Source organism: Dipodomys ordii, unplaced genomic scaffold, assembly GCF_000151885.1.
Source record: "Dipodomys ordii isolate 6190 unplaced genomic scaffold, Dord_2.0 Scaffold9, whole genome shotgun sequence".
Taxonomy (NCBI): Eukaryota; Metazoa; Chordata; class Mammalia; order Rodentia; family Heteromyidae; genus Dipodomys; species Dipodomys ordii.
Genome location: NW_012267225.1, coordinates 26276933 through 26286584, shown reverse-complemented (window position 1 = coordinate 26286584; position 9652 = coordinate 26276933). Strand labels below are relative to the sequence as shown.

Sequence of the window (9652 nt, the reverse complement as noted above, 5' to 3'; positions counted from 1 at the left end):
AGCCTTTTAGCTTGTTGCATAAAATATTTTGATAATATGTCCATATCCTGAGAGATTGTTGGCATAATAAATGATAAAATATTTGTAAGATGTTCAACAGTGTTAAGCTCCGAGTGAAAGTTCTTTATTTTTATAAAAGCAGTAATGCAAAAGGAAAAATGAAGGGAGTGAAGGATGTTTCCCAAATGTGGCCCGGGGAGTGGGTGATGATGGGATTCTTTGTCAAGACTGGAAACACAGGAGCAGGTTTCGGCGTATCCGTGGGTGGAATTAGGGTTTCTGCCAAAATGCCACACAAATTCCCCAAGCTGAGCATCTCAGGAGTGGAGGAGCAAGTCCGGCTCCTGGCAGAGAAGCAAAAGCTAAAGTGCACACATAGGAGGACGGCAAAGATGCCCTGTCCCTCTTCACTGAGCTCGAGGATTGTCCCATTGCGCAGAAGAAAGCCAAGGAGCCAGAACTGCAGAAGGAACTGGCTGAGCAGAAGACTGTGGAAACAGCAACAAGTTTCAAAATGATCTGATGGTGCAGCAAGAGTGGAAGGGTCTTCCGGACCCTCCAACCACCCCAGCCGTGTCTCCTGTCACCTCTGCCCTGGAGCCACTTCCCAGCCCACAATAGCTCCTTATGCTTTGCCTGAATACCAGTGGGTCACCATCAGCAGAGATAACTGTGCCAAGACTACTGTGAAGGACCATGAACAGGCTCCAGAGCTTGGCCAAGGCCCTAATAAGTTCGGAGAAGTATGCATGACTCACCATCACTTCCCAGGACCACAGCTCAATACCTGGGTCATCGCAGCAGGTTAGCCATCTCTGCATTCCCACAAGAGGGTCTCCCTGACTTCCACCCTCCGTCTCTGCCCCAGGAAGACACTTACTGACAAGAGGGGTTCACCAACACCACCCTTCCCCTCCGCCCCCCCTTCCCTCTCCCCAGGCTGCCTGCTCTGAATGCAAGAGGGCATCCTCTTCATGTTTGATAATGAGAAGATGGTGGAGCATCAGGAGTCCCACAGCCTCTCCTGCCCTGACCTGGAGACCTACATGGCAGACATGAGCCACATCCTGGTGCTCATCACGGACAGCCCCACAAAAATCTATTGTCAATGGTGACTGAACTCTCTAAAATCCAAGTTCAACTTTCATGGTATGCTAAATCAAATGTCTGAGTTCAAAGAATTGAAGAGTAACCCTCACAGAGACGTCTACACTGTGAGACAGGTGGACATCTTCTACACAGCGGTTTGCAGAAACCAGATAGCACTTGCTGCGTTTCACCAAGCACATGTGCCAGATGGTGCCAGACAGAACTGTGACAGAGAAACCAGGCCAGATGATCACCCTGCGGCAGCTGCTCCACAGCCTTCACTGTGCACAGACCGCTACAACGGCAGTGTGGATTCGGGGGACGTCCATGCAGGTCCGCAGACATTCCATCACTTTGACAAGTTCAACTCCAAATACAACCCTTTGGGGGCTAGTGAACTCTGCGAATTATTTGGTTTTTTAAAACTTGGTTTCATTTATCTTGAAATTTTAATCTTGTAAATATTTTTTAAACACTGCCTTTATCTGCCTTTGCTCAGCTAATCAAAGGAGATTATGTCCTGGTCCTCAGAGATAGTTCTTTGTCACTCAAGTGTCCCGTTAATTTGAATGTAGAAGAGACACGGGAAGCAGAGGACAAGGACAGCATAACACTAAGTGGTGAAAATAACCAATAGCTCCATCCTGCTATTCATGAGGGCTTCACACTGCACTTGCTCTTGGTGCTTACTTGTGAAGTTGGTCATGGCTTCTCACTAATCACTCTCAATGCTTCCTGATGTATAATAATTTATGAAAAAATAATTAGAGGTAAATCCAATACACCTGACATTGTAAGAAATAATGTCGCTAGATACTCATGTACTCATACCCCTTACTCTGTTGTTCAAGGGGTAGCAACCAACAAAATACCGTACAATATTATAAGCAGGAACTACAACACTGACATATCAAACATTTCTTTTTTTAATTTTTTTGGTGGGGCTTGAACTCTGGGCTTGGGTGCTGTCCCTGCACTCTTCAGCTCAAGGCGAATGCTCTACCACTTGAGCCACAGCACCACTTCTGGTTTTCTAGTGGTTTATTGGAGATAAGAATCTCACGGACTTTCCTGCCCAGGCTGGCTTTGAACTGTGATCCTCAGATCTCAGCCTCCTGAGTAGCTAGGATTAAGGCATGAGCCACCATTCTATGACTTCCCATGTTGCCCTTTTATTGCATTGTTAACTTCCTTTCTGTCTCTACCAGCTCTCAGACTGGCAAACATTAATCTGTTCTCCCTGTCAATAATCTCCCAAAAAGATATCATTTTTGACAGAAATTCCAAAACAATTCAATGAGGTCAGAGTCATCTTTTCCTCAAAAGAAACTGGAACAGTTGGATATTCACATGAAAAATGACAAAGTTGGGCCCCTTCCTAGCACCACACTACCCCTTGGTAAGCTTCATGACACAAGTCACAAGAAACAATGGGAAATACTGGTAAGCTGAACTTTATCAAAATGAAAACTTTTGCATACCCAATTACCATGATGAAAGCAAAAAATGCATCTCACATTTATTCACAAATCATAATTGTTAATATGATTCTGGTACCAAGAATATAATAAACTTAATATTAAGGAGAAGTATAATCAACCTAACATGAGCAAAAACTTTGAGGAGACTTTTTCATAGGTATGATTTACCATATTTCTGAAAGGCTATCCATTCCTCACATGATTGTTTTCAACCTTTAGCTAAAGGAAGTTGGATTTATTTAACTTTATCTACTGATATATGTGATTATCATCTGCCAATGACCCATGGTGGCAGTTTCCTTATGCAATGTCTTATAAAGAAATATGCTGTAATAATGGCAACATAATAACCTGTGAAGACTGATAGAGCCATCTGAATATATATTTTGTTGAGACTGTTTTTGTTGTTTTTAGGTCCCATAATTTTCCTTATATATTATAGATATTTTCTATATGCATCATGGAATAAACATATTGTATCATACAAATATGATGTATATATGTATATACACATAGGCAGATGTATGTATGAATAAATGTATATATGCATAAAAATTGCTGAGAACTTTTTAATAGAAATTGCACTAATTCTGCATACCAATTTAAGGACAGTTGACATTTTTACTAAGTTTTCTCAACTTAACTTAAAATGAGACAATTTAATCAATGAAAACAGTATGTTTCTCCATATATTTAAACTCTTGCTTTCCTTAATCAGTGCTTTGTGTATCGTAAGTCCTACTTAAGTAAACTGTTAGGCTTGACTTAGTATTTCATTTTGTGTAACCAAAAATGAAATCTATATTTAATTTCAATTTCAATGTGCCCATTTTAATACAAAAAACACCTGATTGTTGTATTTCCTTCTTATTTCATATGTGCTTTGTTTTAATGTAAAGAGAGTAAGTTTATTTGAAAGTGAAAGGAAAGCACAAAAGGAAATTAGAGAGACTTTATATTTGAAGAGGGTCTCCAAAAAGGAGTCCCTCTACAATTTTTATTATAGATGAGTAATATTTTCTGTATAGATAAATATGCTATGTGGAATTCTTAACCGTTTTATTTCTACTCTATTTTTGCATTGTTGTTTTAACTAAAAATTGCAGCACTATGTGAACAAGAGTATGGAGAGTAGACATCTCATGTTAAAGCTCAATCCTAAAGTATTTTACTTTCATCACTGCATATGAGGATTGCTGTAGGCACTTTGTAGATGTTCTTTACCAAGATAAAACCGTTCCCCATAAGACAAAATTTGCATAACAAATTTTGCTATGCAAAATTTTCTCCAATGCTTTCTTCTCTGTTTCACTTAATGTAGGGAGACCAACAAATCTGGTGGAATAAAGTAGATGCTTATTTAAATAGTCTTTTCTTAAAGCACATGCAAACTTCATGTGGTATGCCTCTGGCCTCCTCATTCTTAAGTCTGATAAAGAAAAATACCCTCAAAAATAAAAAGGGAACATATTCAAATAAATAAAATCAGAGACAAGAATGGGAACATCATGACAGAAAAAAAACAAGATTCAGAACATTATAAGGGAATATTTTGTAAACTATTATGCCAACAAATTGAGAGTGTTGAAGAAATGGAAGAATTTCTAGCAAATTTTGATATACCCAAACTAAACCAAGATTTAAACCAAATAAATAGACCCATAACAAGTAATGAAATAGAAATGGCAATAAAAGACCACCTATCCAAGAAAAGCACAGGAATAGATGGATTCACAGCCAAATTCTATAAGGCCTTCAAAGAAGACCTACAATAGTCCTCAAACTCTTCAATGAAATTGAAAGTGAAAGATCACCACCAAACTCATTCTATGAAGTAAGCATAACCCTCAGCCCAAAACAAGTCAGGGACTCATCCAAAGAAAGAGAACTATAAGCCCATTTCTTTGATGAACATCGATACAAAACTTCTCAATAAAATTCTGGCCAACTGACTTCAATACCTTATCAAAAAATTATATTATGAGCAAATGGGATTCATTCCAGGAATACAGAGCTGGTTCAATATATGTAGGTCAATTAAAATAATTCAACACATCAACAAGAGCAAGGACAAAAACCACATGATCATCTTAATAGATGCAGAAAAAGCATTTGACAAGATCCAACACCCATTTATGATGAAAGCTCTGGAGAAACTAGGAACCCATGGAACATTCCTCAATATAATAAAGGCTGTATATGACAAACATACAGCCAGCATTATACTTCATGGTGAAAAGTTAAAACCATGTCCTCTAAAATCAAGAATGAGACAAAGATTTATGTTCTCTCCACTCCTCTTCAATAAGTACTGGAATTCCTACGAAGAGCAATAAGGCAAGAGACAAACATAAAGAGGATCTAAATAGGAAAGAAAAAGAAGTAAAACTCTCCCTCAATGCAGATGACATGATCCTGTATTTAAAGAACCCCATAGACTCTTCTCCCAAGTTCTATGAGCTCATAAGAAAGTTTGGCAAAGTAGCAGGGTATAAAATTAACCCACAAAAATCAATAGCTTTTCTGTATGTCAATAATGAGAAGAGAGAGGCTGAAAACAGAAAAGCAACTCCTTTCATAATAGCCTTAAAAGTTCCTAGGAATTAACTTAACCAAATATGTGAAAGACCTCTATAATGAAAAATTTTTAAACCTAGAAAAAGAAATTAAGGCAGAACTAAGGAAGTAGAAAAACCTTCCATGCTCCTGGATTGGGAGGATTAACAAGGTGAAAAATAACAATACCCACCAAATCCTAACAACATTCTTTTTTTTGGGGGGGGGTCCGGTCGTGGGGCCTGAACTCTGGGCCTGGGTGCTGTCCCTCAGCTCTTCAGCTCAAGGCTAGCACTCTACCACTTGAGCCACAGTGCCACTTCCGGCTTTTTTCATTTTGCTTATGTGGTGCTGAGGAATCGAACCCAGGGCCTCATGCATGCAAGGCAAGTGCTCTACCTCTGAGCCATCTTCCCAGCCCCCTAACAACATTCTTTAATGAACAAGAAGAAGCAATCCAAAAATTCAAAATGGAATAATAGAAGATCCCAAACAGCAAAAACAATTCTTAGCAGGAAGAACAGTGCTGAAGGAATATCAACACCAAACTTCAAACTCTATTACAAAGCCATAGCTATAAAAAAAAAAAAAACAGTATGGTACTGGCACATGAACAAGCCTAAGGATAAATGGAATAGAATTGAAGACCCAGAAATAAACCCATGGACTTATGGCCACCTAATATTTCATAAGGAAGCCAAAAACACTGGATGGAAAAAAGACAGCCTGTTCAACAAATGGTGCTGCAAGAATTGACTATATACATGTAAAACACTAAAATTAGATTCTTATTTATCACGCTGCACCAGAATCAATTCCAAATGGATCAAAGACCACAACTTAAGACCAGATACCCTGAAAATATTATAGGAAGGGTTAAGGGGAATACTAGGGCTCCTTGGCACAGGGCAAAACCTCCTAAGTAAAAATCCAGAAACAGAACAAATAAAAAAATGGCTGGATTAATGGGATTGCACTAAACTGCAGAGTTCTTGCATGGCAAAGAACATAGCTAGCAAGATTAATAGAAAGCCCACAAATTGGGAGATCTTTACTAGCTACCCAACAGACTAAATGTACTTGGAGCTCAAAAAATTAAACCCCCAAAAACAAATCCTCAAAAAACAACAATCCCATTAATAAGTGGGCTAAAGACTTAGAGACTTCTCTGAAGTAGAAATATAAATGGCCAATAGACACATCAAGAAATGTTCAACATCTCTGGTCACAAAAGAAATGGAAATCAAAGCCACATTGAGATTCCACCTCATCCCATTTAGAATAGCCATTATCAAGAAAATGAATAATAACAGACACTGACAGGGATATGGCCAAATGGGAATATTACTACACTGTTGGTGGGAATGGAAACTGGCTCAAACACTCTAGAAAACAATATAGAGATTACTCGAAAGAGTAAACATAAAGCTCTCCTATGACTCAGAAAATCCACTCCTGGACATTTTCCCAAATGACCACAAACAAGACCACATTAAAATCTACCAGCACAAGATGTTCATAGCAGCATTATTTACCATAGCTAAGGTACAGAATCAACCCAGATGTTCCTCAGTAGATAATAGATCAAGAAAATGTGATACATATACACAGTGGAATTCTATGTTTCTATCAGAAAGAATAACATCATTGCCCTACTTATAAGGAAACAGAAGGACTTGGAAAACATATTAAGTGAAGCAAGCCAGACCCAAAGAAACATAGGCTGCACAGGTTCCCTCATTTGTAATAATTAGACACTATGTCTATGATATTCTTAGCAAAGGATCACAATAACTCAATAGCTATATGCATATGACGATAACAAGTGATGCTTATCAAAGTGAACTCCAAGAAATGGAAACAAGAGGTGTGTGTGTGTGTGTGTGTGTGTGTGTGCTGTATGCTGTTCTTTCTTTTTCTTTTTCTTTTTCCCCTTTGGTTTTCTCCTTGTTGTCATTGTTTTTGATTTCTGTATCCTTTGTCTTATATGTAAGTTTGTCTTGTATGTAAGTCTGAGGAATGGAAAAAATGGTGGGGCAAAGTATGAACCAATGCAACAGTGAGACTCACCAGATACTATGTTGGAAATGAACTTTACAAATTGGGGTAGGGGGAAGAGGAGCCAGAAAAGTGGGAGAAAATGAAGAAGGGGATAACACTGTTTAAAAAGAAATGTACATATTATTTTACTTATGTAACTACGATGCCTCTGTACATCATTTTTACAATAATATTTTTTAAAAAGAAAAAAAAATGCCCTCTTTTTCCCTCTCTGAACTTTGGACTCCTGAAAAATGATATTTTATTTATTTAGTTATTATTTAATTTACCCCTTGTCATCTTATTTTCAGTGAAGATACTTGTGATCACTCACAGCAATGGAAGATAACTGGCCACAAAAGTAGAAGTTATATGAATATAGAATGTGAAGCAACTGAGTGTGTATGTACTAAGGGTAAAACAGAAAATTAAGTCACCTTTAGCACTAGTGTTCAAGTACAACTTAAAGGCTATATTAAAAAGTTGTGAAAATATTTCTCGCTAAAATTTTTACTCCTTTCAAAGCAGGCCTCATCCACTAGAGATATTTATGAGAATGTGGCAGTAAAGAAAGGATGTTAATGTCTTCTCTATTTGAGAAATATATAGCTTGATCTTATTAAAGCCCAGGGGATCAAATTGATCTCATTAAGGTTGATACTTGTGTGAAATCTTCATATTCTCAATTTTTATGCCATTTGACTTTGAAAAATCGTATTTTAAAGATGTTAATATTAATTCTCCATTATTGGCTTGCACAGTATCCCCTCTTGTTCAGTTTCATTAACTTTCTATTCCTTACAATTGAGGTAAATGAACTTAATAAGCTATCATTCTTTTCCCTGGACCACTAGCTCATCCCTTTCTCTCTTGGAATTAATAAATAACAATCACCACAAAGACTTTCCTTATTTAACGAACTTAGGATACATTATTATCCTTATTGCTTAGTCTTTCCTCTAATGTGGTAGTCTCATTTCTCTTCATTTCATTAGAATTTATGGTCACAGTAGCAATCAAACTCTATACTCAAGAGACTTAATTGGGATGATAATAGAATATAGAAAGGATATCTGCTGAGCTGCATATATGAGTAGTTAAGGACTGAACAGAAATAACTAACATTATGTATGACATTGTGATAATTTATCATTCTCAAGATAATTAGCATATGATTTACACAATACCCAAGTTCTTCTTGTGCATATTTATAGTCCCTCCTTTTTAAAGATTGTCAATACTTAATCTATAATCTTTAACAATCGATTATACCCACTCTCTCTGCTCTTTTCTAGCTCTTTCTCAGCTCTTTCCTTCTCTTCTCTTTCCCAGTTCTTTCTTTCGCAGCACTCTCTCTCTCTTTCCCAACACTCTCTCTTTCCCAGCACTCTCTCTCTTTCCCAGCTCTCTCTCTTTCCCAGCTCTCCCAGCTCTCTTTCCCAGGCCTTTCCCCACCACGTGGAGGACCAAGATGGTCTGGTGCCAGCCGGAATGATGAATTGACCTACCCCTTACCTGAAAAAAAAAAGAATCAATTATACCCAAAGGAAATTAATTATATTAATCTCCATATATTCTAAGTGCAAAGATTATGCTTAATGAAAGTAACAGAGATGTTTTCCATATATTTCTCCAATTTCATTCAAACAGAGAAGATAGCCATGGTACTTAGGAAGTCTTAGCCTAAAAGTGAAGCATGAAATATTATGCTAACAGAATGAATACTACCACTAGCTCATATTTTATGAAACCTAATGAAACAAGATTGTAATTCCGTTGAAAGACACATAATTTTGGATTATGTATCTTTTATGCCTGATAAAAGCACCTGCACATATGAGGATATCTGTGAACCTGTGGGTACACTTGTTAGAGAACAAGCATATGACAATCAAAGGGAAAATTGGGAACGCAGAAGACACCAAGAGGGGATTGTGTTGCCATTTGATCAAAAGCAGATGCCCTCCAAGGCAGGATACAGATTTTATTCCAGACAGAAGAATTTGGAACAAAACTGGTATAAAGAAGCCCATTTTCGGGGTTTCGGGAAGATGGCGGAGGAGAAGCTGGAATCTGAACAAGCTCTCACATAGAAAGCAGTTTTAGAGTTCCAGTGAACAGTCCTAAGCCAGAGAATCACACCAAGTGTGCCATCACAGGACAGAGAGTTAGACAAGAGAGGGAAGCCAAGGCAAAAAGACACATCTAAGCGCTCGCCAGCAGCCGCCGGGGCAGCGGCGGCGGCAGGGTCGCAAGCGGCGGAGACGGCAGCCAGGGCCATACCTGAGCGCTCACACAGAGAGTCCGGGACGAAGGAGCCAGACGCAGCAGGCAAGCGGATTCTACTCAACACCAGCAAGAACCAACAAAGAGCGGACATCTTCATCCTGCAGCTTGCAGACCAGAGACGACCCAGGATCCAAGACTCGGCGGCGTGAGTAGAAGCCCGACATCCTCACTCCTTCTCAGGGAGCAGAGGAGGGAAG

The 9652-nt window shown here is 38.5% G+C and overlaps 1 pseudogene; it reads left to right on the top strand.

The window, feature by feature from the left end:
* The first annotated feature begins 284 nt into the window (after positions 1 to 284).
* On the top strand, positions 285 to 1550 carry LOC105980432 (annotated as a pseudogene).
* Positions 1551 to 9652: the final 8102 nt, after the last annotated feature.